Source organism: Vipera ursinii, assembly GCF_947247035.1.
Source record: "Vipera ursinii genome assembly, chromosome: 11".
Classification (NCBI taxonomy): domain Eukaryota; kingdom Metazoa; phylum Chordata; class Lepidosauria; order Squamata; family Viperidae; genus Vipera; species Vipera ursinii.
The window spans coordinates 13,100,132-13,105,989 of NC_139524.1; the positions used below are offsets into that span (position 1 = coordinate 13,100,132).

The 5,858-nt window shown below is 43.5% G+C and overlaps 1 long non-coding RNA gene across 2 annotated transcripts in view; it reads left to right on the forward strand.

Annotated features, from left to right (window-relative positions):
• LOC310645575 overlaps positions 1 to 5,858 on the forward strand; it is a 590,514-nt gene that overhangs the window by 492,290 nt on the left and 92,366 nt on the right. The gene's annotated exons all lie outside the window — the stretch shown is intronic.

The window sequence follows — 5,858 nt, forward strand, 5'->3', positions numbered from 1 at the left end:
GGCCACATGACCATGGAGACGTCCTTGGACAAGCGCTGGCTCTTCGGCTTTGAAACGGAGATGAGCACCGGCCCTTAGAGTTGGAAATGACTAGCACGCATGCTGGCTGAGGAATTCTGGGATTTGAAGTCCACAAGTCATAAACAGGCCAGGTTTAAAGAGCCCTGCTCTAAATGGTTAAAACAACGACAAACATAATGGGCATTAGAGACTGAAATGATCCATTCCTCATTTCCCATAGCTGGACTATTCCTAATGGCTGTGCCTATTTATAAGTAAATCTGTAAATCTTTCTCTATTATGGCACCTCTCTGAAACCAGCCTAACTAAAACGAGACTTTCCACGGGGTTGCAAATCTTAATATGGGTTTCCCCAAATTAAATAACAATTAGAGACAGAACATACAGTATAAAATCCTTCCACGGTTAACGTGAATTCCTCTTGGTTTACCATCTTGAACTGAGTTACTTTGGGTCAAAGTGATTGAAGTATCATAAAAGCATTTTGATACATACATCCCATACATAGATAACATACATTACATACATAAGGTAAAGGTAAAGGTTCCCCTGCACATGCGTGCTAGTCATTTCCGACTCTAGGGGCCGGTGCTCATCTCTGTTTCAAAGCCGAAGAGCCAGCGCTTGTCCAAGGACGTCTCCATGGTCATGTGGCCAGCATGACTAGATGCCAGAGGTGCATGGAACGCTGTTACCTTCCCATTACATACATAGATTAGCATAAATCACATTGTGGAACGAATTGAGATCATTTTTGAGAATATGTATTTAAATCCATCCGTCATGTTTCCATATTTTCTCTCCTACGTTTTATGTGCAAGGGTGCACTGAGGGTTTTTTTAAAAAAATAATAGTGTATAGTTTTTTGATGTGCCAAAGGCTTCCACTTCCACACCCTGTCTTTGTGTCAGCCTGCCAAGGTCACTGATGCACCTTTAGTCACTGGGGCAATCATCTTAGAGACTGCGCTGGAAAACAAAAGGTAAATTGTCACTTCACCCTGACAAATGATGACTCATCAAACTTGTTATGGCACCAGGATGAATTAACTTCCGAATTGCAAACTTAGCCATAAAAAGCACGGAAACCCCCAGGAAATGCCATGGAAATTGAAGATCTGAAAATAAACCAAGTTACTCCTGGCGATGTCTCCGCTGTTCTACTCTTGCAGCTGGATCTGTGCCACTTTGTTTGACTATTGCTAAGTTTCTCAGCATGCCCTATATCAAATTCTTGCAGCCAATCAATCCCATAGTGGCTTATCCAAATGGTCAAGTCCTCCCAAGTATTAAGCCTTAGAGGCTGAATCGTCGGGGCCAATTTTTGGGTAGACTAGTTTCTATTTAAATAAGAAAAAGTGAAGAACCCAAATGTATTGTAATTTCTATACATTACCTGTGTCCAGTTATCTCCTTTTGTTGACAGCGATAGATAGCTACAGAACTGATAAGCTGAAGAAATACATTTCCTCAGGCCAGTTTTTTTTTAATATTAGCCACTTTAAGATGGGTGGATTTCAACGGTCAGATTTCCCCAACTGACCTTTTAAAAATTTTGTGGAATGCTGGGAGTTGAAGTCTACCCATCTTAGGGTGGGGTGGTGGGGTGGGGGAGGGAAATGGAAGCCTCCAGTCCCCAGAATAGTGGTTGAGTCGTATTTCAGCACTATCTATGGGACAGCACCATTGTAAGGTCAGCAGGTTATCTTCTGCAATAAAGACCATCCCTTGAGTTTGCGGGCTAGTCTCTTCATCCAACATTTTGCCCCCTGATCTCCATTGTCCGCCGCCTTTGATCTCCATTGGGGGCCACATTCCACTTACTTCAGGAACATGGCCATCTTCTGAAGCAGAGGCTGTGTGTGAACGTCAGATTCATTTTATACGATCCTGGCCTAATTGCAAGATTTTAATTCTTGTAACTGTGCTCTATCTTTCCCTGGAATCAGCTCTTGTGAGTGAGTAAAAAAACACAACGGGGAAAATCCACCTTTGGCTCTGTCTCTACCCACTGCCCTGTCCAGCACGCACCCTCCTCCCACACAGCATTTTCTTTGGAGGTGTATGCCATTTTCCATTTCGTGTTGTGTTGGTTTTATTGTCATTTTTTAAAAATTCCTATCAGAAGCACCTTCAAGTTATAGCCACATAACATTCAACACTGAGCAAGTAAAATAAGTGTAAAATAGGTCATAGAAATAATGCACATACAAATATTCAGTGAAGCTTCCCCACTGAGTTTGATAACATCTGTCATTTTCTATATATGAAGAATTCAACGTAATACCATTGCCCTAACCCCGTGAGTTTAAAATTTTGACTATTAGATAAACGGAAGGAAAAACAGAGAGGGGTCATTTTGTAAAGGGTCAAACAAGCTTCCTTAAATGCTGTTGATGTGGCCAGATACTAGGTGGATGTCATTTAGTTTTAAGCCTCTTTATTTCACCGTACATTTTATATGTATGTGAAATGTTTATTTCACCCATTTGTTTCACATTCATATAAAATGTATGTGAAATAAGTAGGAGTACAACTTAATGGCATTCGCCCAATATTAGGCTTCAGTGACAGCATTTAAGGAAGTTTACAAAATGAGTCTTTCCTTCTGTTTTATCTATGATTCGGGTAATCGTATTACACTGAATTCTTCACTTATAGAAAATGCCAGAAGTTATTGAACTCAATGGAGAAAATTCCCTGGGCAGACATTGTATACAGTGTAGTATAGGATCATTGGCTTCCACAGAATGGGTCAGTCAAGGCAAAATGGCAGCCTCAGCATCATCATCATCAAAGTCCTGCCTCATTTGTACACACATCAAAGTCGCATCACACCCAAAGGGCAACGCTTTGATCATGCTGCCACAATCTCTGGGTTGCCATTTACTCCTCCTCCAACAGGCGCCGGTGGGGATGATATAGATTTTTTTTCAAAGTGAATAGTTGGGACTGGCAAAGAAAGATATATTCAGAAGAAGTGGTGACTTATTGAGAGATGATAAGTAGTTCCTGTTATTTTCTGATGCATTTTTTCCCCTTCTCCGTGAATCATTTAAAATTTTATCTAGGGGCGCAAATATGCTCTGAGATATACAGTACTCAGATTTACTGTACTCAGCTAGAATTTTAGATGAGCACCTAAAGGTATTACTTGAAGCTAGATAATAGTGTTAAGTTACATTTACCAAGGGAAAAACAAGATAATGTTGGAGAACAGTACACCCAACAATCTTAAAATAAACATAGAAATATCTCTACCTTGTTATCTCTATAATTATTCACAATCTTTAAAGATGATTGTACTATAGATACATGTAAAATTATTTGTAGACTGCTTTGATGCCATGTTGTTTTATATACCCTAAACGGTGTGCATGCTGGATTTGCTATTGGAACCCATTGTGGTGAAGTTGTTGGACTAGAATGGGGAGATCCCCGGTCTATGTCAAACCATGGGAGATGAGCAATTAAGTTTGGGTAGGTTACTCTATTTCAAACCAACTTAGCATAGGTTGTTGATATGACTGGGCAAAATGAGAAGCTGGAGTGCTAAGCATATTGTCTTGAAATCTTGCATGAAAATTGGGATGCATGTCTAACAAAATGAAATAATTCTTCAAGACAGGACACTGTGACTCTCTGTATTGAGCCAGTAGTGCATATATCTCTGTCTAGACAATTTTGGGAAGCCAGTAGTTATTGATTTGATCTGATCTGATCTGATCTGATTTCTATAGTTGCCCATCTCAACATGCCTGGCTGAGGAATTCTGGGAGTTGAAGTCTACAAGTCATAAAAGGGCCAAGTTTGAAGACCTCTGCTCTATAGTGTGGTCTAGTGGTTAAGGCACTAGCCTAGAAGCTGGTAGACAGTGAATTCTAGTCCTGCCTTAGCATTAAGAAATAGTGATAACACTTAGAGTTATATACCACTTCATAGTGCTTTACACCATTCTCTGAAGGATTTACAATGTCAGCTTATTTCCCCCAACAATCTGGGTCCTCATTTTACCGACCTCAGAAGGGTGGAAGGCTGAATCAACCTTGAGCCGGTCAGGATCGAACTGCTGGCAGTCAGCAGAGTCAGCCTGCAGTACTGTATTCTAACCACTGCACCACCACGACTCTTAGGTACAAAATCAGCTGGGTGATCTTGGGCCAGCCACACTCTCAGTCCTAGGAAGAGGGCAATGGCAATCCACATCCAGAAATAGCTTGCCAAGAAGACCTCAGGGATTATTTCATGCAGTCATTAGGAGTCAAGAAGACAAACATAGAAAGACTACTTTTAGCTTGTAAACATTTCTTTTTCCCATCCTTACCTAGAGAGGCTATGGATTTGAACCTGGGATATTAGACCACAAAGCCTGGGCTTTATCACTGAGCAAGGTCCCTCTTTATGTTTCTTAAAGATTTAAGTCTCAAGGCCTGAAAACAGAACCGATGCTTTTAATGCAGAAACACCATCACAGGTCAGATGCCTGAATGGGGGGTTCTTAAGTGGATGGAGGTTTGACCTGGGGCACCACAGTTGAGTCTATCTAATCATTGTGGGGTTTTTTTCCTTTTAATTGATACATACTTTAACCTGCATGCAGTAAACAAACATCCCAAACCAGGTCGTCTCTGATGCAGATGCTTTCCTTGCATTCCTTCTCTCTGTCCAGGGCAGCGGCGGCGGGGAGCAGCTTGGGCCTTAGGTTAGCTTCATTGACTGAACGGCTTCGTGGGTCTGGGGGAGCAGTGGGGTTTCTCTCTCCACATGCAGCATTCAGAGCTGGGGGGGGGGGCTGCTCAGGTCTCCTTTTGATCACACCTGTGTGAAAGATGAGTGTCGTGCCCTTTTTCTAGCTAGCTGCGGTCTGGCTTCTGACCGCAGGGGCTGCAACTGAGGTGGGAGCCTCCTGGAGCGAAGAGAGAGAGAGAGCTAGAGGAAGGAAGGAAGGAAGGAAGGAAGGAAGGAAGGAAGGAAGGAAGGAAGAGCTAGAGAAAGAAAGAGAAAGGATGAGAGTGGAGAGGAGGGGGGAGGGGATAAAAAGAGGAAGGAAGGGAGAGAAAAGAAAGAGGGAGAAAAGAGAGGAAGGAAGAGGGAGAAGAGAAAGAGGGAGGGAGGGAGGGAGGAAGGGAGGAAGAGCTAGAGAAAGAAAGAGAAAGGATGAGAGTGGAGAGGAGGGGGGAGGGGATAAAAAGAGGAAGGAAGGGAGAGAAAAGAAAGAGGGAGAAAAGAGAGGAAGGAAGAGGGAGAAGAGAAAGAGGGAGGGAGGGAGGGAGGAAGGAAGGAAGAGCTAGAGAAAGAAAGAGAAAGGATGAGAGTGGAGAGGAAAGGGGGGAGGGGATAAAAAGAGGAAGGGAGGGAGAGAAAAGAGGGAGGGAGGGAGAAAAGAGAGGAAGGAAGAGGGAGAAGAGAAAGAGGGAGGGAGGGAGGGAGGGAAGAAGGAAGGAAGGAAGGAAGAGCTAGAGAAAGAAAGAAAAAGGATGAGAGTGGAGAGGAGGGGGCAGGGGATAAAAAGAGGAGTGAGGAAGGAAGGAAGAGAAAAGAGGGAGAGGAAAGGAGGGAGGGAGGGAGAAAAGAGAGGAAGGAAGAGAGGGAGAAGAGAGAGAGAGAGAAAGAGGAAGGAAGGAAGGAAGGAAGGAAGGAAGGAAGGAAGGAAGGAAGGAAGGAAGGAAGGAAGGAAGGAAGGAAGGAAGGAAGGAAGGAAAGCTGGGAGGGAAGGAGGGAGAGAGAGAGAGAGAGAGAGAGAGAGAGAGCAGTCCCAACTTCAGACTGTGGGCTCCCTAGAAGCAGAGCCAGGAGTGTGTGTGTGTGTCTGGGGTGGGGGGGGGGTGAGAAGGCGGA